The following is a 24,730-nucleotide window of genomic DNA, read 5'->3' on the forward strand; positions in this document are numbered from 1 at the left end:
GGGGTCTGGAATGTGGAGCAGAGCAGACGGGGATGAGGAAGGAACCTGAGCACAGAACGCATACAGTGTGCAAGCAAAGAATTCTTTCATCTTCGGCAGAGTTAAATAATCATGAATATTATGTATGTGAAAACAGCCTCAACGCTCAACAATAAATGTTTAATTAATTATGAAATATTACGTGGGCTTTGAAAAACACTATTTAAAAGAAACTTATAATTACATGAGAAAAAAATTTAAAGTTTAAGATTAAGTAAAAATATAGAAAAATGTTGCCTATACGTTCAAATTACAACTTGAAAATAAATGTGCACTGATGTAATAATACCAAATATTGTGCATCATTTCAACTACTTCAACTATACACAGAAAAAAACTGGAAAGATGAATACCGAAAGGTAAACAATATTCTGTTTTGAAATAATGGGTATTTGTATTTTCTTATTTATGTGTTTTTGTATTGGGCAAGTGACCAACACTGAGTACTTATTACTTTTATAATTAGATCAAAAGGTTATCCTCCTTCGCACCTGGAATACGGAAGCTCCCAGGGAGATTATCTGCTATTTGGGGACATTATTATTAGAGAAGTCATGATGCTCTCGTGCGTCTTACAGTATTTACATTTTGTAAAGCACTTCTAGTATTTTTGTTGTAATAACCAGATGGGTTAGGTTTTCCTGCCTTGCAGGTAAAGAAATGGAAACTATACAAGGTAAGACTGGTAGTAAATGGCAGAGCCAAAGTCAGAGCACCGGCCTTGGTGTTCCTCATCCATGGACACTCTGGGAGTCATTAGTGCTCTTCTCCAAATAGTTCATACTCTCCTCTTTCAAGACACATGGTAGGAATTCCCCATCTCCTGGGAAGTTTGGTCATGTGATTTGCTTTGGCCAGTGAAACGTGAGCAGAAATGATATGTTTCATGTCTTGGTAGACACTTTAAAAGCCAGTGTGCAATTAGTCACAATCTCTTCCTACAGCTATGGAAATCACGGGAACACACTTAGAAATAAAACCTGTATCACTCTAGGCCTCTGAGATCTCCATCTGTCTACCTGCTTTGGGCATATTGCATAAACAAGAACTAAGTGTTGGTCGTGTTAAGCCACTGAGATTTGGGGGGTCCTTGTTTGTACAGCTTAACAACACATTTCGATCAAAACAGAAATTATTCTCTTCACAGCACTAAACTGGGTATCTTATATTCCCATCTAGTCTCAAAGACAATTGACCAGTAACTATTTGTAGCAATAGCATATACAGTCAACAAATATAAATATAAATATTAGAGCAAAAGAGTCAAAGATATATTTTTAAATTATTTTGGATTATTTTATACATGGTAAAGAAGTAATTGTGTAAGTTCAAAGAGAGATGGAAATAACAAGTGTGGTTTGGATAAAAACTCTTAGCACTGTGCATTTGCTGTTTCTCTTCCCTTCTTTAAAAGATATTTCTTGTTTTATTTATTTCCTTTATTTAAAAGACACTAAGGCGGTCATAAATAATATGCAGGTGATCTGAAGGAGGCAGGAGCATAGCAGTCAGGTGAGGCCAGGAGATTGGTTACATACAGGGTGAGGGAGATATTGGGGGCCAACTTTCTCACTGTCAGGGAAAGGAAGTACAAGTATAGAAAGGGGGAAAGCTAGAATAAACCCTGCCGTGTTGTACTGGAATCAAGAATATCAGTGAGGGGGCACATGGGTGTCTCAGTCAGTCAAGGGTCTGATGCTTGATTTCAGCTCAGGTCATGATCTCAGGGTCCCGGATTCTAGCCGCATGTCAGACTCTGTGCTCAATGGGGAGTCTGCCTGAGGATTTTCTCCCTCTCCCTTGGCCTCTCCCCCAGATCACAGTCTCTCTCTTTCTCAAATAAATAAGTAAATCTTAAAAAAAAAAGTATCAGTGAGCACCCATGGTTTTCGATATAGTTGGGAAGAGAATAAATATAGAATATGTGTATATGTGTGTATGTATACACATATGCGTATATATGCACACATCCATGTATACACACACACATATACATACATACACATATATACCTATATATAAATGACTGATTTCCCAGGGTTGAGTCAGGCAAAGAACAAGGTGAGTCTGGGACATCTTTTTAATAACAGAAAGTAAGGAAATGATCAAGGAATGATGGAGACATGCCAAAAGTTCACATATATATAGGGCTTCCTTTGGCCAGACTTGGACAATTTGAGCATCAAAATAGATAATACTATGAGGGTGCATTACAACATGTTGAATAAAATAGGAAGCCATGAGCCCACACTGATAGAAAGAAATGAATGAATAAATTAGTGAACTGAGAACAAAAGTCTTTCTTAGGATAGGAAATCAACTAATGAATGTAGAAAGAATGATAGTATTGGATAATTGCAATTTCCATCACAGCAACAATCAATTCGGGCAAAAACAACAAAAAAACCCATACCAAAGGATGCTAAAACTTGTGTGCAAAAATGAGATGAGAAAAACGATTTTATGTAGTCTCAAAATATCACCGCACAGTATATTTATCACAGCATCTATGATGTTCCCTCCACAAAATATGTAATTGGGGCCTAACATGAGGAAGCACTGCAAAACCTAAATTGGGGAAAATTCCATATAATGACTGGACTATGGTCTTAAGGACGTCAAGGTCATGGAGATTAGGGAAGACTAAGAAACAGTCCAGGTTAAAAGACTCGGGATGCTGACAACTGGCTCAGTAGATGATCTTTGTGTGGACCTTCTGCTATAAGGGAGTTTGCTGAGACATTTAGCAAAACTTGAAGGGTGCTCTGAGTCGAGAGTTCATGGGAAGTTTTTCTACTATTTATGCAACTTTTCTGTGAGTTGAAACTGTCAAAATAAAATATTTACCAAATCTCTTTGCATGATACAATAGGTTTTCAGTAGCCAATAAAGACAGGGTGAGAAGCAGGGAGTAGAGAGGGGACGCTGTCCCTGGAAGAGACCATAAGGCATTGCCACTATTGCTCACAGGATTACCCAACTCAGTCAGCCTCTCATGAGCTCCCACTGTTTCACTGTGACCAGCGGTGACAGGGACTGAGGTTGGGGTGGGGTGGGTAAAGAGGCTTGCCACTTTCGGGAAATTCTGCTTTGCACATTTCGGTAATAGAAGTTTCGGGAGCATAGGCAAGAGAAGGAGGAGGGTAAGGGCACAGAGGTAAATACATGAACAGAAGGCAAGGTAAGCTGTGACCCAAGCAGCTAAGCAGACAGCGGACCCCTGGGGAGAAAGGCAGGAGCAGGAAGCCTGGGAACAAGAGCCTGGGAGAGGAGGAGCCTCTGCGAAAGAGAAGAAAGGGAGAGCGATGGGTCTGAAAAGCAAAAGTAGGTAGCCAGGGTGCAGAGCTGGGTGCAAAGAAGCCACACCAGAGAACTGAAGCAAAAAGATGTAAAAGCTAAAGACAAAAAATAAAAATATGTCATATGATAAGAAGCAAAATGTCAGCAAGTCCTCAAAGTGATAGGTGGACTATTCATCGGTGTCCAACACTGAGATGACAGAAAATTGAATGAAATTCTGCGCCTGAGCATTCATGGGAAAGGCTGGTAGAGAGGAGACAGAAACACATTTTAGGAGGGGAAAAAGCACAGCCAGAAAAAGAAGGGAGCATAAATCGTTGATGGTATAGAGATTATACTACCTGGGATGTGAGTAGACATAAGATTTGGAATGACCACAGCCTAGTATTCAAAAGTGGCAGAGAGAGAGAGAGAGAGAGAGAGAACACAACAGAGATATTCCCCTTTAAAACTGCATCCTAGCAAGAAAGAAACCTGTTCAATATCTTACTCACTACCTAGATGAACATCAAGTGCTCAGAACATCACTCTGGAATCAGAGGTAGCAAGAGGAGAGAAGGAAAGGCTTACCCTGCCTTCCTGGTTGGGACCCTCAGGATCCTGATCAGGCTCCTGGTGGAAGACACACAAACTGCTCCTTGCACAACCTGAGGGCATTCATGTTTGGATCCTCAGTCCCCAATACAAGTGCCAGTTACCTAGCAGCTGCTCAATAAATGTTGTTTTAACTCTCTGCAGAATAAAGGTTTCTCTCAAAGGAGAAAGACAAACAAAGAAAAGAGAAGTCTATTATTATGTGAAATCTCTGGGAGAATATCAGGAATAAATAATTATAGAGGAAAAAGTCACATTAAAGCTACCTATGAAGTTTCATTTTAAAAACATTCTGAAACAAACCATTGTGAAGATTTTAGCCAGTAATTCATCACTCTAAATTGCAGGTCTGATAACCATTTCTAGCCTGTCTTAAGAGAGTACTATATAAAATTTCAAATAGACCTTGACTATGGAAAAGAAAATAAATGATTTTGGAGAGAAAGATGCCTTTTTTTGAAAGGCAAAGTGGAAAGCTGTCCTCTTCTGATAGGAAAGACTAAATTTTGAGGAAATCGGGGAAGATAGAATCTTAAAAGTCATAAAGAATAGTAGACCATCCTGAAAGGTAAAAAGGCAGATGGGGCTATCAATTTGATTACTTCTGTTGACCTCTGTTGATGGAGAAATGCCGGCAGTTGAGGATAAATGGCCAGAGGGGACCAGATATCAGGTTGTCCTAAAGTCACAAAGCTATAGTCATATCACGATAAGGGACTGGATTAGTCAGAATTCTCCAGAGAAACAGAACCAATTGGATGTATAAAGAGATTTATCATAAGGAATTAGCTCACACAACTGCAGAGGTTGGGAAGTCCCACAACTTGCCGTCTGCAACCTGGAGACATAGGAAAGCTGTGGTATAAACTCCAATCTGAGCCCAAAGGCCTGAGAACCAGGAGCACCAATGGTGTAAGTCCCAGTCTGAGGGCCAAAGACTAAAGTTTCAGCTCAAGCAGTCAGGAGGCGAGAGTGAATTCTGCCTTCCTCCTCTTTTTTGTTCTGTACAGGCCCGCAACAGGTTGGCTGATGCCTACCAGCTCTGCGGAGGACAATCTACTTTCCTCAGCCTCCAGGGTCAAATGCTAATCTCCGCTGGAAACACTCTCACAGACACAGAACTAGTCTTCAGCCGAATATCTGGGCACCCCAGGATCCAGTCAAGTTGACACATACAATTAACCATCACACGGTCGGATTCAAAGAAAATGAGTCAGAGAGAATCTGCAAGACACATTGTATTACAAACTGAGGTTAAACATACTAACCTAGAACTAACAATAAAGTGTACAGAATTATAGATTTAAAAAGGCCTTCTTTAGAAACTGTTCCCAAACTAAAAGAAAAAAACAGGCTTTTATTTGTCAGTGATTTGGCTGGGGAAGCAAACCAAAAACAGGAAAACTATGAAGGTATATACTGATTATAAAAGACCTTTAATACTGAGGTCTACAAACCTAGAACTCAAGTCAATGGTGGCAGGAAAAGTCATGGTGAGAACAAGTTTCAATTAAAAACTTGAAATATTAATTGAATTCCCTTCTGCAGAATGGAGAGAACTCAAGATGAATGAACCAACATAGAACTCAATCTTCTCTTTGTCTTCAGAGCAGAGTTCACTCCTTGCCACATACCCTCCCTGCCCCCCCAAATGGATTGGCTTTGTCTTCTGAAAAGCCAACTCTGGTCAAAAGGCTGGATGGAAGATTCAAGTAGATGGAGACTTAGTGTGCTCTGAAGGTCGGAGGTGGACTGGCTCCCTTGGGAGCCACATTTTAGGAAGGAAGTCAAGAAAGACATCAAAGAAGCCAGAATTCCCTGCAGGATCATATAATAAGATCTCTTGCATCTACAGCAGTTATTGAGCACCTACTATGTACAAAGTACTGTTCTCGACACTCAGGCTCTCTTTCCAACTTGGAATGCTGAGTGGATGTCACTGTCACCAATGAAGTATGTAGCTGGATCATAGTGAGAAGAAGAAGGCAGACAGTGAAGGCTAGGATGAAAATGGGAAAATAGCCCTTCTTTCTCTGCTAAGAAGCAGGAAACGTAAAGCAGGAGTGGTAGGGTGCACGGATGATTGCAACAGGCATTGATTAGGTGAAGGGCTTCTCTACATTTCAAGACTATTTTTTATCAGCTTTCTATTTAGAGCGGCTTACATACTACAACCAGACAGAATGGTGGAATGAACTTTTGAGGTCACTCCAGATTGAAAATTATGTGTGCTTATGTTTTCTATCTTGCTTTATTTGTAGGCTGTTTCTATGTTTAAATATGCATAACGCTTAAGAGGGACAAGTCACTGAACTAAGCAACTTGAGGCCCAAAGAAGGAATGAGACACGGCTTCTGACTTTAAGGGTCATAAAGGAAGACAAAGCAAGTGCCCAAATAATATTCTATTTTTAAATTGCTATCAAAACAACAACAAGAAATACAAAACCTCTTCAAGCCAGGTAATCAGAAAAGTTGTGGTCGATTGACTGAAAAAAATTTTCCAATTTTTCATTCTCCCTCTCCATGCCCTTTACAATGTGATTTTGCCATTCCTGCCATAAGGGATAGAGTCTCGTTCCCCACTCCTTCAAATGGTGTTGGCCTTGTGACTTGCCTTGGCCAATAGAAAGCAGCAGAAGTGATAGTGTGCTGGTTCTGAGCCTAAGCTCCAGGGTACTTTGCACACTGCATCTATCTCTCAGACCCTGTCATCCATGATGAGACCAAGCCCGAGCTAACCTTCTGGAGGATGAGAGACCTTGTGGAGGAAAGCACAGTTGTCCCAACTAAGGCTATCCTAGGCCACCTCAAAGCCAGCCAACCATCTCATATGTGAGAAAGCCCAGCCAAGATTAACGGGCCTTTCTGTCATCACATAGCTGTCTGCTGTTACATGGGTGAACCCAACTGAGACCCTAAGAACCATGTAGTTGACCTTAGACCTGTGGGGATCAAACAGTGTTTACTGGAGTTTGCTACTACGGTTTGATGATGTGTTTGCTCCTCAGCTTTATCATGACAATTGATACCAAAGGCTTCACGAGGTAGCAGTCTTGCAACAAAACCATGAAGAATGAGGAGGATTGTGACAGGCAGTGTAAATAGGGAGGATTTCAAGCCAAAGGAATAGCACAAAGAAAACCATGGAATGAGAAAGCCTGAGATATGTTCACAGAATAGCAACAACCCAGTTTAATGAAAAGGGAGAAGAATTTCAAAATGACCACTATTGTGATATCAACTATAAGAACTGATCTGGAGGGGATGGCGATCCTCTACAGAAGTAGCTCTGCTGAAAGACGCTTCATTCTGACACAAGCCCCCTTAGATGCTGGGGACTCCTGCTGGGTGGGTCCAAGAAGGTGCAAGAAATGGAAAGTTTCAAATCTTGGAGCTGCATCTCTTTTGACACTTGCATGTGAGCAGGGCAGAGAAGCAAACATTTTCTTGAAATGAAGATAACATGATTGGATGGTGGAACAGAGAGCTGGAACAAGTGAATACAGATGTTTTCCCTGAGACCAATTTTTTATTTCACTGGAACTTAGAAGCACACAAATCATATTTTTGTATTGACTTGTTGGGGGTTTTTTTTGCCAAGAAATTAAATTTAGGAGCATGCAGGTGTTACTGAGAAGCTCTCACATTGGACTGCCTCAAAAATCTTTGGGGAAGTAGGTGGCATATGAATAATCAATACATAACTAATCCCTTTCTAGAGAAACTAGAAGAAAAACAAAAACACAGTGTTGACTTTCTCATATTGATTGTTCACTTTTACTTTATGTTCCCCCCTTCCATTTCCTGTACTTGCCCGGATTCTAGGTGACCTTTCTGTGTTTAATTACCCAAAAGAAACATGCAAGCAATGAATGCCAAAGGAAGAGGGAGGTGCCTATTCCTGAGTGTCTTGTCAAAATAACCACCCCTAATCTTCCTCTTTCTGTGGGATGTGTGGTGCTTGTTTGAAATGAACAGAAAATGAAATGGAAAAGCATATGGCTGCGAGGCCAGAGAAGGTAGAATACGGTGGGGGAGAGCTAAGCAAAAATGTGTCTCTGCAAGTAAGAGTCTCAGTGTTATTCTTTGGAATACAGTGGTTCCTAAATTGTACATTCCTGGGAATTCTTCAGATTTCCCAACTCAATCACTTCTACAAGCTGAAGAGAATAAGGAAGGTGTCTCAAAGATATTGCCACTCAATCAAGTGTCACACACCTCCTTTTCCTACAAGCACAGAGAAAATAATATTAATTTCCTTTCTCATTACTTTATTTGCATCTGATGCCTTAGGTGCCTAATAAAAGCTACTTTACTGCCCTGGATTATTTCCTGAGTTAGTGACTAGTTTATTTCAGTATTACGGGACTTGGTAAGGAATGCAGGGAGTGACACGGGAGAACTTCAATTTGAATTATAAGATTTCTCATTTGCAGTTTGGGCACTGAGGCAGAACAGCTCGGCTCCATCTCCCAGTCCTCCAGCCAGAGTCCACATGGGCAGGGAGACAATTAGAGTCCTTGAGCATGTGTCTGCCAGGAGGCACTGTCGAAGTCTATAGAGAAACAACTCAGGAATTAAGAACATTTATTTGGGGTTAAGAGAACAAAGGAGTTTAGGGAGAAGGTGAAGGGACAAAGAAAAGAATTATGTCTATATTAAGGGATCCAGTACTTGTTTGTGCAGGCTGGAGATTATGATTTTGCCTAGTGTCCACTCAAAGGTGCCAGTGCTAGATGGGTCTTAGGGATTATAACCTCCAAACTCCTCATTCCACCACAAGGGAACTGAGGCCAATAAAGGAAAAGATGTTTGCAACTCAGAGCTCTCCCGTCTTCCATTTCAGGATATCTCTACACAATGAGCTTCATTTGGAGTCATCCACGCTTCAGCCCAAGGATGTGCCTTACATTATCTACCCCCCCCCCACACACACACACGAGGTCCCAGTGGCCTGAGATTTCTGAGCACTGACACACTCATCTCCATCATGCCATCCCCAAAGCCAGCAACCCGGAAGGGCACACGTTGGTATATGTGTTTGATTTGCTACCTCAGCGACTAACCCAGACTGATGGGCTCCACCAAATGGATGTCCGTCACAGCTGGGCTCCCTGGATCACACCCTGTTAAACTCAGGCCCAGGGACCTGGTTGAACTACTTCAAATTCTTTCCCTTTATCTCAGCAGATTGTGGGTTGATTGAAAGGAAATGAATATCCTCATCTTTTTTGCACTGGACACTTTCTTTAGGCTCCTGTCCACTGGAGGGATGATGGCCATAGGTTTTCTCGATGAACCTCGTCATCCCAGCTGTCTGATCACAAAGCCCGGAAGTCCAGCCTTCAGGTGCTGGCTGAAAAAGGAACAAGGACCAAGACTGCTCATGAAATGTGACTTCTTCTTTTGCCCACACAAAAGGGGACTTGTAAAGCTGGCCAACAATATAGTTTTCGAGAACTAGGATAGTGATTCTTCACCTGTGCCAAAGGAGCAACTACTTTTTTCCCCAATCTTTTTTTGCCAATAATCATTTGACTTTGTGTATGGATGACAGATTCGTCAGCACCCTAGCAACCTTCTCTGGACACGTTAGAAGTGGTATGGGGAATAGACTTCATAGCATCTACCTTCTCATCATCTCCTCCTTGACAAATGCCTCCTTGTCTCCAGTTTCCATGTGCAAGAATATCGGTTTTCATGTCTCAGCTTGAGAGCCTTCATTTAAATCCCTGATCTATTTTTACTCCCATCTCCAGGGCCAGTGTGAGAGAGTTCAGATGTGTTTTCAAATGCACTGAGATGTCAAAGAAATTAAAGAATAGGCAGATTTTTCATATCAGTCAGTTAAAGACTAATTACAACTGTGCTTTCCAGCAAACCAGTGATTGTAGGCTAATTTTCAGTTATGAAACAGAAACTGAGGTTAATGAGGCTAATTGTGTTTACCAGCATTTTCGAACAAAAGAAAAGAAGCCAACTCATTTTTGAAGAGAGTCCTTTGTCAGGAACAAATTGGGGAAAATTGCTACAGTTGTATCAGCTCTTCCTAAAACTGCTTAGTGCCATGCTTGAGAAACAAACATCCTTGAACACAAGCTAGCAGGGCAGAAAATCAAGTCCTTAGACAGTGAGGCTTCCCTGATCCGAAGGGCATTGCTGCGTGACAGTGATAACTGAACTCTTGAAAACAATGAGATGAGGAGACATTCAAGTGGCCAGCCCTCCATTCTGTTCCATTGTACCAGGGGGAGAGGCAGAAGGAGTCATCATCTGCTCATGTCTGATAAGCCAAGATCTGGCTTTGCTGACTTCTAAAGGTTGAGGGAGGTGACCCAGGCAAGGAGCCACCAGGAAGAATACTGCATCCAGTTTGAAACTAATGTGGCCCCGACATCAGGGTGAGGTGACTGTGGTACAGACTCCTAATGTTTGGGATTGCCCATGAACGATTCATCCATCCTTCCAACAATTCTAGCAGGCAAGAAGACTGACTGTAACAACTCCTGGGAAGCATTATCAGTCAAGGAGTCAGAGTTCCCGGAGTCTATGAACAGCTTACCATGTAACAGAACTAGCATCGACTGAATACCAAGTTCATGGAATAAAGAAAAAATGCTTCTGTGGTACAATTTTGCTTCGGTCTGGACTTGGAAGCAGTAGGGATTGCCCAGGTGTCCCACGTGGGCTTTGCCCCCTTGCCCTGAAGGCCCCTCCCCTTCTATCATACCAGACCACAGGGCAGAGTTAGCTGTGCTCTGGACAAGGTTGATATGCGGCCACCAACATCAGGTTACTTTGGTTCTAAATTTAGCTTCTAAGATCTCAGTGTCTCTAAAGAGGCCTCTACAGAGAGTCCTTTGGGGACAGTAAGCAGACCAGTGGGGCCGCAGCTTTAAAGAGGGTCGTTGGATTTCGAAATACATCATGTGGTGCCTTATGATTCTAAACAACAGGCCCTGTTTTAAAGGAGGTCTTGGGTTCTTAACACTGTTTGAAGTAACCAAATCTATTGAAACCCATCATTGCCCAGCCAGGGATAATGGATTGTGTGCTGTGTCCCTGGAGAACTGAAGAGCAGATGATGACAGGGCTGCCACCAAGGGGGTTTACTCTCTGCCAGGGAGATCAGATCCACCCACGGGTGACAAAATTGGGCATGAAGCAAAACATATATTGTAAAAGACTGTCACATTATGTTTAAAGACATGCATTGTGTTAATTAAATGTTGCAGTACGAGGTACCACAAGTACTGAAAACAATCAGAAATCAAAGACTACTCACATTCAGCAAGGCGGAGTTTAACTGCAGCCTCTGTGGGGTCTCTCATGTCCAGTCACAGTCCCATTTTCCTTAGGGTTCTCAAAGCATAGGGTTGCAACTGTGCTTGGCACTTACTTCTCCATGCCTTGCTTGTGTACTTGTCTACTTCACCAATTTCTTCTTTAAACTGTAAGCTCTTTATGTTCTTCACAGCACACAATACTGACATAAAGTATGGCACTCAATAAATATTTACTACAATGAAAATGAAAGAAGGGGAGTTATCTGTGGTTTCTCGAGATTGCGGGGAAAAGAGTTCTAGATCGTATGAAAAACAAGGCAGAGCCACAAGAACTACGGGAATAAGGACTTAGGTAAGAGAAAAAGAGGCTGACTTCTTAAAAAAGGGGAGAATGGATTGAGCAAACAGAAAGTAACAAACTTTGTGGATAAGTGGAGGGGTTGGGGTAGGGACCAATAATGGGAGATCTGACAATAGATACAGATGGACAAAAGTTGAGATGGATTTTGGAGATTTTGAAGAAATTAGTTTAAGTATAAGAAGCTTAAGTTTGCCAAAATTCAATTCATTGATCTCCTACATCCCCTTCTGAAATGCATGAAGGTGATCCTGGGATGGCCTTATGTGAGCTCAGAAAAATGTTTGTAGCTGTGAGCTTGCAGGTCTGGATGCTTGCTACCTGGTCCTTTAAAGGATGAAGGAGTAGGGTGCCTAGGTCAGCAACAAAGGTTTAGAATTTACCCTATATAAAAGGAAGTGCCTTATCGAAAGTCAGGCCAAGATACTCTCTGTTGCTGGAATCCAGGCTGTGTCTGTATGCACAAAATAACTCGGCCACTCTGATCAGTCTAGTCTGACTGGCATACTAATGTGATCTTGGCTCTTAAAATCCGAGTACCAGCTCGCCACAGTCAACAAGATTAATCAGTCATTTTCCATCATGGTGGCTTTTCAGATATTACAACCAGGGTAGGGCACAGATTTCACATTTGATTTTTCTGCTTTCCCATGGAATCTACAGCCTCAGTTCAGGAGAAAACACACCTCTGAGTAGTCTGGTTTGCAGAGACTACATAATCGTCGAGGGATGGTGGATCAGCTCCTTTTCCTGTGGTCACAGGCCAGAGTGTGAACATCCGCATTCATGCTGAGGGCCATTTGGTCACAATGGGGCTTTGAGGTCCCTTGAATTCTGACATTCTACTCAGCAATCTCTAGCGCTCTCCACAGCAGAGCTGGCCCATGGGTGGCTCCCAGTGGGCACAGAAACCCAGCTCATTAACATTTTATGTGTATGAGATAACAGCATTTTGTTTTTGAAGAGAAAACTAGTACAGAGTGGTACCCAAATCTCCCTGTGTTTCCCTAAGTCTAGGCATTCTATGCACTATTGTTCACAAAATTATTACAAAAAGATGCATTCTCGCTATTTTATAGAGGGAGGAGGGGGAAGCCACCCCTGCCTGCTGCCAGCACCACCAAAATGTTGCCTGATTATTTTTCATTTTCCCATTTAGCATTCTGGAAGACTCTCTAGTCTCCATCTTTAGACCTAGAACAAAAACACTCAACAGGTCAAGAGAGAAGGATGAAAGTTCCCAGGGCAGTTCCAGCCCTTAGGCTCTTCACAACCTGCTCACTCTTGGCTTTGTGGCCTTGACTCCCAGCTAGCCAGTCACTTCACACCACCTGTTGCCCCCCACACATGCCCGGGGCTTTCCCTACTTTGTGCCTGGACCGCTGCCCCCCACCCTCTGCCACGTGCCAGAAGTGCACAGCATTCTTGAAGGCCTGGCCCAAACACCGTGTCTTCTGGGAGGTGGGCAGAGCTTGTCACTCCCTCCCCAGCATGCCCATGGCATGATATCTCGCACACTTATCCAGTACCTAATTTGTCACGTGGTAGTGAAGTCAGTGTTTTGGTGAACGCGTTCCTCTGCTTACTTGTGAACGGAGTAAGTATGGACTGGGCTTACCCTCCTCTGTGGGGCTGGTGCAAAGCATGAGTTCAGAAATAATGTTTACTAAATGAGTGAATGAAAAGGTCAGTTAATTAAACAGTAAGGTTAAAAAAGGAAAGAGCTCTCCATTTTTTCACTTTCACCTGAGTGAAATCCTTTCTAAATAAGACAAGAAAACCATTTAGCACTCTGTACATTCCTCTAAGGCCTAAACTATTCTTTGAGCGTAAAACTAATGGCTTTGAACTAGTTGCATAGGAAATCTGGTAACGGACAGGACAGAAAGAGCCCCAGAAGAGATAACGAGTTCTAAAGGTACTGGTACCTCCCCTGGGAACATAGAGAAGTTTGCAGCCTTAGAAGAGTGGACTCCTTGGGGCACCTGGGTGGCTCAGCTGGTTAAGTGTCTGCCTTCCGCTCAGGTCATGATCCTGGGACAAGTCCCACATGGGGCTCCCTGCTCAGCGGGGAGCTTGTTTTCCCTCTCACTCTCCCTCTGTGCTCTCTCTGTCATATGGATAAATAGGGCGCCTGGGTGGCTCAGTTGGTTAAGCGACTGCCTTCGGCTCAGGTCATGGTCCTGGAGTCCCTGGATCGGGTCCCACATCGGGCTCCCTGCTCAGTAGGGGGTCTGCTTCTCCCTCTGACCCTCCCTCCTCTCATGTGCTCTCTCTCTCTCACTCTCTCTCTCAAGTAAATAAATAAAATCTTTAAAAAAAAATGGATAAATAAAATCTTTAAAAAAAGAGTGGACTCTTCTATTGCTGTGGGTGGGTGTACGTGAGCACGCACATGCACACGTGTGCACACGTGAGGCCAGCAGACATGTGTGAGGGCGATGTGTGCCTACGGGGTAGGAGGCAGGGCATGAATGAGGGGTGTAGAGCACATGGAGGATAGATTGGAATACACAGAGTTAATAGGAGAAGATCCACAAATATAGAAAGCAAAGTATAAACCCGTTGAAAATAATCATAACATAAATACCAAAATTAAAGAAAATTTGCAGATTTCTAGAAACAACCTTAACCTTAGTCACTTAAAAAAACAAATAAAAGGAGCGCCAGGGTGGCTCAGTCGTTGAGTGGCTGCCTTCGGCTCAGGTCATGGTCCCAGGGTCCTGGGATCGAGCCCCGCATCGGGCTCCCTGCTCGGCGGGAAGCCTGCTTCTCCCTCTCCCCCTCCCCCTGCTCATGTTCCCTCTCTCGCTGTGTCTCTCTCTGTCAAGTAAATAAGTAAAATCTTAAAAAACAAAACAAAACAAAAAACCAAATAAAAATGAGTGCTTATTACTGCAAAATACATTATCTCACTCTTCTTCATATTACCAACTTCATTTCTTTATATGCTTTTGTTTATTTATTTATTTTAATTCTAGTTAACGTACAGCGTGATATTAGTTTCAGGTGTACAATACAGGGATTCACCACTTCCATACAGCACCTGGTGCTCATCACCACAAGTACACTCCTTAATCCCCATTATGTATTCCACCCATCTCCCCCTAGTAACCAACTTTATATGTTTTTATTGTTTTTAAAGATTTATTTATTTATTTGAGAGAGAGAATTAACATGCATAGGTGCCTGAGTGGGAGGAGGGGCAAAGAGAATCTCAAGCAGACCCCCCCCCACGCTGAGCCCAGAGCCTGTTGCAAGGCTTGATCTCAGGACCCATGAAATCATGACCTGAGCCAAAACCGAGAGTCAGATGCTTAACCGACTGAGCCACCCAGGTGCCCCTCTATGCTTTTATTTTTTTAAAAATGTTAATTTTTGTCTCCTAGGTTAAAAGCAGGGAGAACCCCTAGCTGTCTGGCTAAGCAGAGCTCTGTCTTCCCAGCCTTATGGAAGTGAGTGTTCAGCACCAAGCGGGCCTAGACCTCATGAAGGCCATTCTTGGCAACAAACAGGAAGCAAAATGTATTGATTTAATATTTATGGAGAAGTGACTAACGTAAGTCAGCATTTCCCAGGCCCACGGAGTTCCACAGTATAGAAAATCTGTCTATTTACAATGTGTATTTATATTTATAAATGTATAGTTATAATTTCATTTAAAAATGAAATGACATACATCATTCAGTCAAATAAGATTATAGATGAGGAGCGCCTGGGCGGCTCAGTCAATTGAATTTCCAAGCTCTTGACTTCAACTCAGGCTGTGGTCTCCGGGGTGTGAGAAAGAGCCTTGCATCGGGGCTCTGCGCTCAGCAGGAAGTCTGCTTCTCTCCCTGTTTCCCCCTGCTTGTGCATGCTCTCTCTCTCTCTCTCTCTCTCTCTCTCTCAAACAAATAAATAAATAAATAAATCTTCAAAAAGTATTATAGAGGAGTCCAACATGCTATAGAGGGTGAAAATTCATTAGGCCTAATTTATACTAACAAATAGTTATACTAAACAAGGAGTTAATGAGTGTTGCTGGAGTGGTTGGGGGTGGGAGGGATGGGGTGGCTGGGTGATAGACATTGGGGAGGGTATGTGCTACGGTGAGCGCTGTGAATTGTGCAAGACTGTTGAATCACAGATCTGTACTTCTGAAACAAATAACGCAACATATTTTAAGAAAAAAGGAAAAGAAGAAGATAACAGGAGAGGAAGAAAAGGGGAGTATGTCAGAGGGGGAGACGAACCATGAGAGATGATGGACTCTGAAAAACAAACTGAGGGTTCTAGAGGGTAGGGGGGTGGGGGGATGGGTTAGCCTGGTGATGGGTATTGAGGAGGGCACGTTCTGCATGGAGCACTGGGTGTTATGAACAAACAATGAATCATGGAACACTGCATCAAAAACTAATGATGTAATATATGATGATTAACATAACAATAAAAAAAATTAAAAAAAAAACAAGGAGTTAAAGAGACACTTTCAAATATTTTCATCATTTTTTTCTCTAAAATTTTGAATGGTTGCCTAAATTCTTAAATTCTCTCTGTATGTGTAGCTATAGATGAAAACTTGTTTCTTCTGAAAATAAAATGCTTTCAAAGGCATTTTCTAATGCTTTCTAAATAAAGGCCAAAAAAGAAAAAAATACCACGCTTTGTTGGAAGAATGTCTCAAGCTTAATTCAATTACAGAATCTCGTGATTCAAAGGAACTTGAGAGATCATCTGATAGAAGCCTTCATTGAATTATTGAATCCTAGACCAAGTGGGCATCAGCCTCTACTTGGCTCTTCTCATGACAAGAAGTACAAGATAGGGCATCTCATTTGATTCCTGAAAGTTCTTATTGTTTAAAGTTTTGAGTACAATCTGCCTCCTTGAAATTCAGTTCTAGTTCTGCCTATCGGAGACACACAAAATCTTTCTCTTTTACATGTCGGCTTTACCTACCACCTTCACCTTGAGTGGAATTAAAGTTGTCAGGAGTGTGCCATTCAAGGAGCCAAGTCCTGCCCTACCTGAGTGATAATATCCCTTTGTGAGAAAATTAGGGCAAGTTCATGGTGAACACCATTAAGCCTTTGAGAATCGTATGGCTGTGCCATCCGATTGGGTAGCCATTGGCCATAGGTGATTATTGAGTACTTGAACTATGGCTGGTCTGAACTGAGACACACTGTGTGGTAAAGTACACAGCAGCGTTTGAAGACTCATACATAAAAAGGAAAATATTAGTTTTCCATATTGATTACATGAGTTGAAAAATAATATTTTGGATATGGATAAAGAAAAAATATAAATATTTTTATTAAAAGTAATTTCACTGGGGTTTTCTCCCCACCTTTTTAGATCTAGTTATTATAGAATGTAAAATCATAGATCTTCCAGTCATAATACTTTCACCATAGAATTTACAACAACCTATACCAGTGTGTTATTATATGTGTGTGTGCACGTGTACGTGTGTGTGGTTATGTATTTGCTTAATGTCTGTCTCCCACGTCAGGTACGAGCTCCATGCAGGAGGGGCCTCCACCTCGTTCACTTTTCTATTCCCAGTACTTAGCACAGTACCTGCCATGTCACAGCTACAAAAAAAATTTTGTTGCATGTTTCCGCAAATGGAGCTTAGTATATCTAGGGCCAGTTTGTGCATCGTTAGAGTCCCCAGATGTGTAGATCTGAGTGCTGAGTATTCAACCAAGGAACCATATAAAAATTTGAGATTTGGTTAGACATTAGTGAGGACAAAGCCAAGACAGGCTAAAAAATGCAGAGAGCAAAGGCCGTGGGCTGGTAGAATTGGGGAAAGGCAGAAGCAGGCACAGATAAAGCAGGAGCTCGGCTAGCCTTGCCTTTCCTACACCCCAAGAGCTGTGCTGTCCTATAAAATACAGTGCTAGCCATATATGTAAGTTTATAGAGGGAATCATAGGGAGGATTTTTTAAGAAGTGGCATTAAAGGGAAGATCTGGAAGGTAAGAAGGAGTCATTCAGGTGGAAACGGGGAAGGAACTTTTCAGCGATGTAAGACCTCACAGTGAGAAAGAGCTTGGCCGCATTCACCTAACTGGAAGAAGGCGAGGGTAACTGCAGTGTGGGAATCAGGAGAAGAACAGGCCACATTCTGGAGGCTGGAGAAGGAATCAGGGGCCACGTCTAAAAGCACTGTAAAAATACGTTAAAAAATTTGGACCTTAAGCTCAACAGTGACATGGTGAAATCTATGGGTTTTGGTTTTTTTTTAAAGATCATTCTCATAGCCACGCGCAGAACGGACTGCAAAGGTCCAAGAAAGGAATCGGGAAGACCAGTTAGATTATTGTTGTCCAGGAAAGAGACGTGGGTGGGTGTTTAGACTTGAGGGAATGGGGACATACAGAGTGGATGAACTGGAAATAAAGTCTATAGAACTTGGAACAGATTGGAGAGAGTGTGTGATAAAAACATAGAGACAAAAGGGCTCACTGGTCTCGGGCTTCAGCACGCGGAAAGCTAAAGATACATCGTCCGCGTGGAAGAGGGCAGATGAAGGAGCAGTGGAGAGAAGAAAGGTCAAAAGTCACATTTGGAAAAGTCCCAAAACTCTGTGCTTCACACCTTGCACCCACTATGATGAAAAGGTGTCAGGGGCAGTGTGGAGGTCATGGTATGTGAAAAGTGGCTAGTAATAGTCACAATCCTCCTAGCAGGTGGGATGAGCGATATCTGCACCAAGCCTGTGTTTCTGAGAGGGCTGACCAACTTCACGACCAAGGGAGAGCTTGCCCCTCTGGATGTAACAGGATTAAACCCGGCAGCACTGAGACCCTCCAGCGAGTTTGTACTTGCCTTCAAGACCTTTTTCTCAGATGTTTATAAAGGTGATTACAAATTCTGAATGTAATGTTGAAGAGGCACTATAAGGTAGAAGTGAAAATACTAGAGAGCATCTTACTCCTAAGCGCGAGCCTCCTGGGAAGCTTCTGTGTTTTCTGGTTGGTAGGAAGAATAAATGTCTGCCTGGCATACCCGGAGGGCTTCCTAATCACCATGCTGTTGTGCACAAAGGGGACCTAGTGAAAACAGCAGATCCACTAACCTCCCAGGAAACCAAATATGACTAAGCCTGCCGTGTCTTTCTTAAAGCCACAAAGAATGCTCCATGGGAAGGAGGAAGCAGCACAAAAACCCAATCAGATGGAAGGTGATGGAAGACTTTTAATGTTGAAAAAAGATGGGCACCAGCCTATATGCAGAAGACCCTCTCTGTGGGCCCATTGCCTGCCAAATCTGACATTCCTACTGGAAAGATGCCCCATCACTTAGGTTCCTCTCTGCTTTTGTCCTCTCTCAAGTTCTTCAGTGAGATACCTCAGGTCCAGATTTTCATGTCTTCTGGAGAGGGAATGCCACCCCACCCCCTTACTCTCAGCAGACCTGTTCCCCTCCCTACATGCCCTACCACCTACCTCATGTTCTAGGCATGAGTATTATTCTAGAATCTCAGAATACGCATGCTGCTGTGTTTCCTACACTGTGTTAAAACCTCAAGTTAACTCTGCTATCCATGTTCTACATATTCACATCTCGTAAGTAAATATTTTTTAAGTAAACAGAGACTATTTAAAATTATCTGCGAACAATTATAAAAAGATGACAAGCACACAATAAGGACTCATCGAGTATGAAACAGTACCAAGGAGAAGTATTTCAAGGCAGACAAACTGACCTAAATTCACTGATTGTTCTGCATTGTTAGGATTTCACTAATGATTGTATTTGTTGCATCTTGTCAAGGTTGATCTGCCATTTATGCAATTCATTGGCCTACAGACAAGAATTAATTAGGGATTCAGCAACTTCTGTCAAAGTAAGGTTCTTTGTTTGAAAATATAGTTTTCTTTTGCAGATCTTTGCTGGTGTCTTCTAAAGTGGAAATTCAGAAGGTAACAACCCCAAAGAAAGAAAGAAAAAAGAGAAAAAGAAAATCACTACATGCAAATCTATACTTACCAAAAGGAATTTGAAAACGTATTATTTGTTTTATATTTCACAACGAGCTCACATATATTACACATCTAAAATGCTTCTTCAGCAAAAATAAATAAATAAAATTCTTCTTCAGCATCTCTATAGGAATAATTTTCAGTAAAAATAAAATAAACCATTGCTCTTTAATTGTGTACGTCACAAAAATAAAGAAGGAGAAATGCCATCAGCTACTTTTTACACCATCCTGTTTTTCTTCTACTCATGAAACAAAGGAAATAAGTGAATGTCATTTTGGTTGTTTTTCCATCAAAGATGCTTATTTATTTACTTTTAATTTAATGTTTATCCAAGTTACATATAATAACAACTCAAGAGATAATGACAGAAAGCAGGATTCCTTGTCTCAGGTCTCTTTCACCTAGCCCCACTCCTCAAACGCAATTTTAAATCTCGTCAGTTTTCAGTCATCCTGAGGTGGTCACTGTACCCCTAGAGATAGGCTTGTTACACTATGTCTCGATTTGTTAAATTAAGAAATTTTTCTACTGACTTCCAAATATGAAAGATGAGGATCTTAGTCATGTAAGCTGCCCCCTTCTCTTCTGTTCCCAACGTTTGATAGTTAAATTCGTTTTGAAAAATTTCTAGTGTTTCTTGGTGTAGCTTTGAATGCTCCCTATTTCTTGTCCCACTGAATTTCAATGTATTTCTTGATACCCTACTTGTCAGGTGAGGATATTTGTGTCCTACATTTTTCTCCACCCTTTCTCTTACTCTCTACATCCCTCTCTCGGTCACCCACACGTTGGCATTTCCAGTGTCACTTACATTTGCATTCTGTGCTGCAACCACAAGCAAGTGTAGTTTATTCACAAACTGATAGTAAACATTGAACACAACAAGGAAAACCCTTAACATTATTTTGATTGTGTAGATTTTATTCCTTGCTGTGTTAAACAGTACGCCAGGATTATATTCTTTCTTCACAGATCTCACTTGCTGATCCCTGAGTCATTGGTAGGAAAATTTCTAGCATCAAAGTTAAAAGCGCTTTATTCCATTATACACAATCAATTACATAAAATCAAACATTCTACTTTGCTCCACAGTGGGCCCATTATGCTCCTTTGCTTTTGTTTGTTTGTTTTCTTGGAGCTTCCAATTTTATTTTTATTTTAGTTTGCATGTTGGACTTGAAGATATCACCAAGTATGTCCAAATTATCTTATGAAATTTTTTACTCAGAATCTAAACTCTCTCTTTATGTATGGGGAATTTTCTACCAGACGAGTCTTTGGGGGTCAAAGACCAAGATCCTCTATTGGAACCTCAAAATGCCTACAACCCATTTCTCTAGTCTCCTCTGCATGGACAAGTTACCTAGGATTTACCTATCAGATTTCCCTACTGAGGACTGAGTTAAAAGCTAGTGACTCAAAGAAACAGGGAGCACGGAGAATTTGCTGTGGATGGGATGGTGGTGTTGGTGACAGTGGCCAGAGTATTGAGTTTCTGTGGATTCCAAGACAGAGAGTGAAGGTCCAGTGTCCAGGACCAGCAGCAGCAGTGAGACCAGCCATGTTTTCCATCCTCTGTGGAGGTGGGAGTCGTGTCCCACCCAACTAAGCTGTGATCTAATTTGGGCAGCTCTCTGGGTGCTGTTTAGCCTCCCCTTATGCTCCACTTTTCCCAATCTGACACTTCAAACTTGCCAGTCATAAGACATACAGTTTTTTTAAGGTATATTTATTTATTTGAGAGAGAGAGAGTGAGAACACGAGCAGGAGGGGCAGAGGGAGAGGGAGAGGGAGAGAGAATCCCAAGCAGACTCTACCCTGAGTGCAGAGTCTGACATGGGGCTCGATCTCACTGCCCTGAAATCAGACCTGAGCTGAAACCGAGAGCCTGATGCTTAACCAAATGTGCCACCCAGGCGCCCCCATTTTCTGAGTCTTTGATATCTGCAAAAGGTTCTATTTAGATTTCCCACTTGAGTGGGCAAAAATTCTAGATTAAACATTATTTTCCTCAACACTTTGAAGTTGCTTGCTCCATTGTCTTCTTGCATCCAAAGTTGCTTTTTGAGAAGGGTGATGTCAGTCATATTCTTTTTTGTTTTTGTTTTTTTGTTTTTATTTTTGGTATGTTCAACAAAAATTCTGAAAGGTTTGGGGTCTTCTTTTTAACCTTGGTGTTCTGAATTCACAAGGCTCTATCTAGATAAGGAGGTCTTTCCATGACTTGGGAGTTAGCACTTGGTGTCCTTCTACATCAATCTTCCGATCCCAGTATTTTGGCTCTGGGAAAATCTCTTTTCTTATTACTTACTTCCTTTTATTTTCTTGATTCTTTCTTTCTAGGGAGCTTATTGATTTAGTATGAATTCTCTGGATGTTTGCTTTCCCTATGTCTCTTCCCTTTCCTTAATTTCTCTCCCTTTCTTTTTCCTTTATTTTCAGAGAAATATCTTAGACTTAATCCTTTGATTGATTTTTTTCTTTACTTTTGGCAAAATGTTTCAATTAGTAGGAACTTTTTCTTTTTTCTTGTTCTCTGAGTGTTTCCTTTTCATAGCATTCAAATCTTTTTAAAGTATATTTTCTAATCTCCCTGAATTCACTATCTAGGACAGTCTTAAGTTATTCTCTTTCATTTTATGAGTTATTTCTTTTCTCCATAGCTTCTTGATGGATTATTTGGGTCCTGGTAGTTCTCCTCATTTGCTTTGTGCTTTTTAGCTGTCTAGTTACTAGTTACACAAAAGATTGGGTAACAGCGATGGTGTTCCCCTGATAGGGTGACAGTAAAACCATGTCTTGCCAGAATACAACAGAATTCAAATTTGCAAAACTTTCTCATTTCCTCCCATGAGAGGTCTGTGAAATTACAATTTACATGTGATCAAAGTGAGGTGCTTCTCTGGACAAATGTTTTCATAAGAAACTCAACAAAGAATGAAAGGATGAAGTCTCATGAAGCCAGAACACAGACACAAAAACCAAAACACATTCCATTTGAGCCAGGCCCATGATTATAATACTCATATCACAAAGGATCTGAGAATCACCTCTTACTGCTGACAGATCTTCTCCTCTCTCTCACTCTCTCTTTGTCTCTCTCTCTAATTATAATCTCTCATTATAATTGAACTCTAATCTCTATCAGTCACCTATCAGCTACCAAAGTTAAGAAAACTTTGTCTAGATCCGTGGTTTTTAATATGTTCTAGGTCACTGACTGCTTTGAGAATCTGATTAAGAACATCAGTTCTTTCCCCTAGAAAGATATACTAATCCAAAATTGGTCGCATATAATTATAAGGATTCCAGCCCATTCACTGACCTTGAGCCCTAACAGTTAAGAGCTCTTTTCTATGTTCTGTAAAGTCTAAGTGAGAACACTAACCCACAGGCAGCACAAATATTTAACTATGTCAGAAAGGCACTACCCGCAGTACTCTGAGAAAAATGAGCAAAGTCTGATAGAGCATTTTATCAAAAGATCTTCTGATAACTCGAGCTAAAAAACAAACTAAATGTCTGGGGCACAGAGTTAGAAATTCCAGACCCCCCCTGACAAGGAAATCCAGGCTATGTGAAATGTGGTTGAAAATCAGTTCCCAGTCTGATTTTGTTGTGCCTTTGGCCTGAGAATAAACCAATTCTCTGGTCCGGTGACACCAAGGACATCTTCCTGGAATTGGTGTGAACACGGGGCTGGATTTGGTTCACAGAAGAAACTATGCGGGTGGGAAACCAATTCCACAGAATCCCTGGGGGTCTGACCCAGATCACTGTTCTCTATGAACCCTTATCCCTTGTCTTGTCCTTCTGAAGAGAACATTCTGCCCAGTCTGTCTCCTAGTCTGGGCACTGGGAGATAGAGTCTTGTAGTCCAGGACGATGGAGGTTCACGATAGAAAATTGCATCTAGGTCAAGAGTCACTATTATCCTGATAGGCAATGTGAGGGAATGTAATTTCTTTTCTTGGAGTTTGTGTTAAGGCAGCAAGATAAAAAACAGGCACTTGATACCAAATATCCTTGCCCACTTTCCCTCCTACCTGGAGGAATGAGTTCTCTAAAAGCTACCTAATACTGCTCTAACTAATACACCTTAACTTTTGTTAAGTACATGGAGAAGTACATGACCCTTGGAACGGATTCATTTAACAGTAACCACTAACTAGCTGTGAAAACACATTGTGAATTGCTAATAAAAAAAGCCCAGGCAACTTACTTATATTAAGATGTAAGTGCTAATTTGGCAGCACACACCTTGCTTGTTGGAACTATTTCACCACTATGTTACAAAGGTGTCTGATAACCTTGGGTCACTGCTGAATGGCAAAGGCAGAGGACCTCCATGGAGTAATTTTGGCTATAATTTACCACCTTGCTCAGAACTTGCTTGTGCCAGAACCAGGAGATGTTGACCTTTTATAATTGAGGTAATCTCCTCAAAGGTCAACCCTGACAGAAAACGCTGTAATTGGTGTGGCTGGAGTTGCTGAATCCCAGGGCTGTGTCTACTCAGAGGGTGTTTGCTGTTTCCTTTCACTGCCCTGCAGACAGCAACTCTACTTAGGCCACTTGGGGTTCTCACATCACCAACTAGGGGGAGAAAAATGGGCCAAACACAATAGCCGCCACACTTTGAGGGCAGGGATGGTGTCCTTTTCCATCATGGTGTCTGAGTTTTAGCCCAGTGCCCAAGGCTTGTTAAATATTTGTTTTCTCACTGACTGAATATACGGTTGAACACATATTCTCATAATAAATAGTTATAAAATGCCAGTACTTCCTTGGAGTTTTCCTGCAGGGATTTTACCATTTCCTGAAAACACCAATGGCCCTATGTTACCTGTGCCTAAAAGTAAAACAGGGAGATGAAGTTTCCCACAGTCTCAACCCGAGCTCCCCTTCAGGAGGAAGAGCCTGTTTTGTGCCTCTCTAATCACCCCCTCAATATATGTCATGGTTCTCATTTTATAAATGAGGAAACTAAGACTCAGGAATTTGAAGGGACTTCTCCAGAACATATGGGTAAGTACGTGCAGATCTGGGACTTCGGATTCCGTTCTGTCAGAATCTGACGTCTAATGGGGTCTTGAGCACCACGCAGTGCTGAGGCGGTCTTCTGGGTAGTGCTGCTTGTATCCAAATGCCCCCAACTTCATCCTAAAT

Source organism: Callorhinus ursinus, unplaced genomic scaffold, assembly GCF_003265705.2.
Source record: "Callorhinus ursinus isolate GAN/ISIS: 27379988/994484 unplaced genomic scaffold, GSC_fseal_2.0 scaffold25, whole genome shotgun sequence".
NCBI lineage: Eukaryota > Metazoa > Chordata > Mammalia > Carnivora > Otariidae > Callorhinus > Callorhinus ursinus.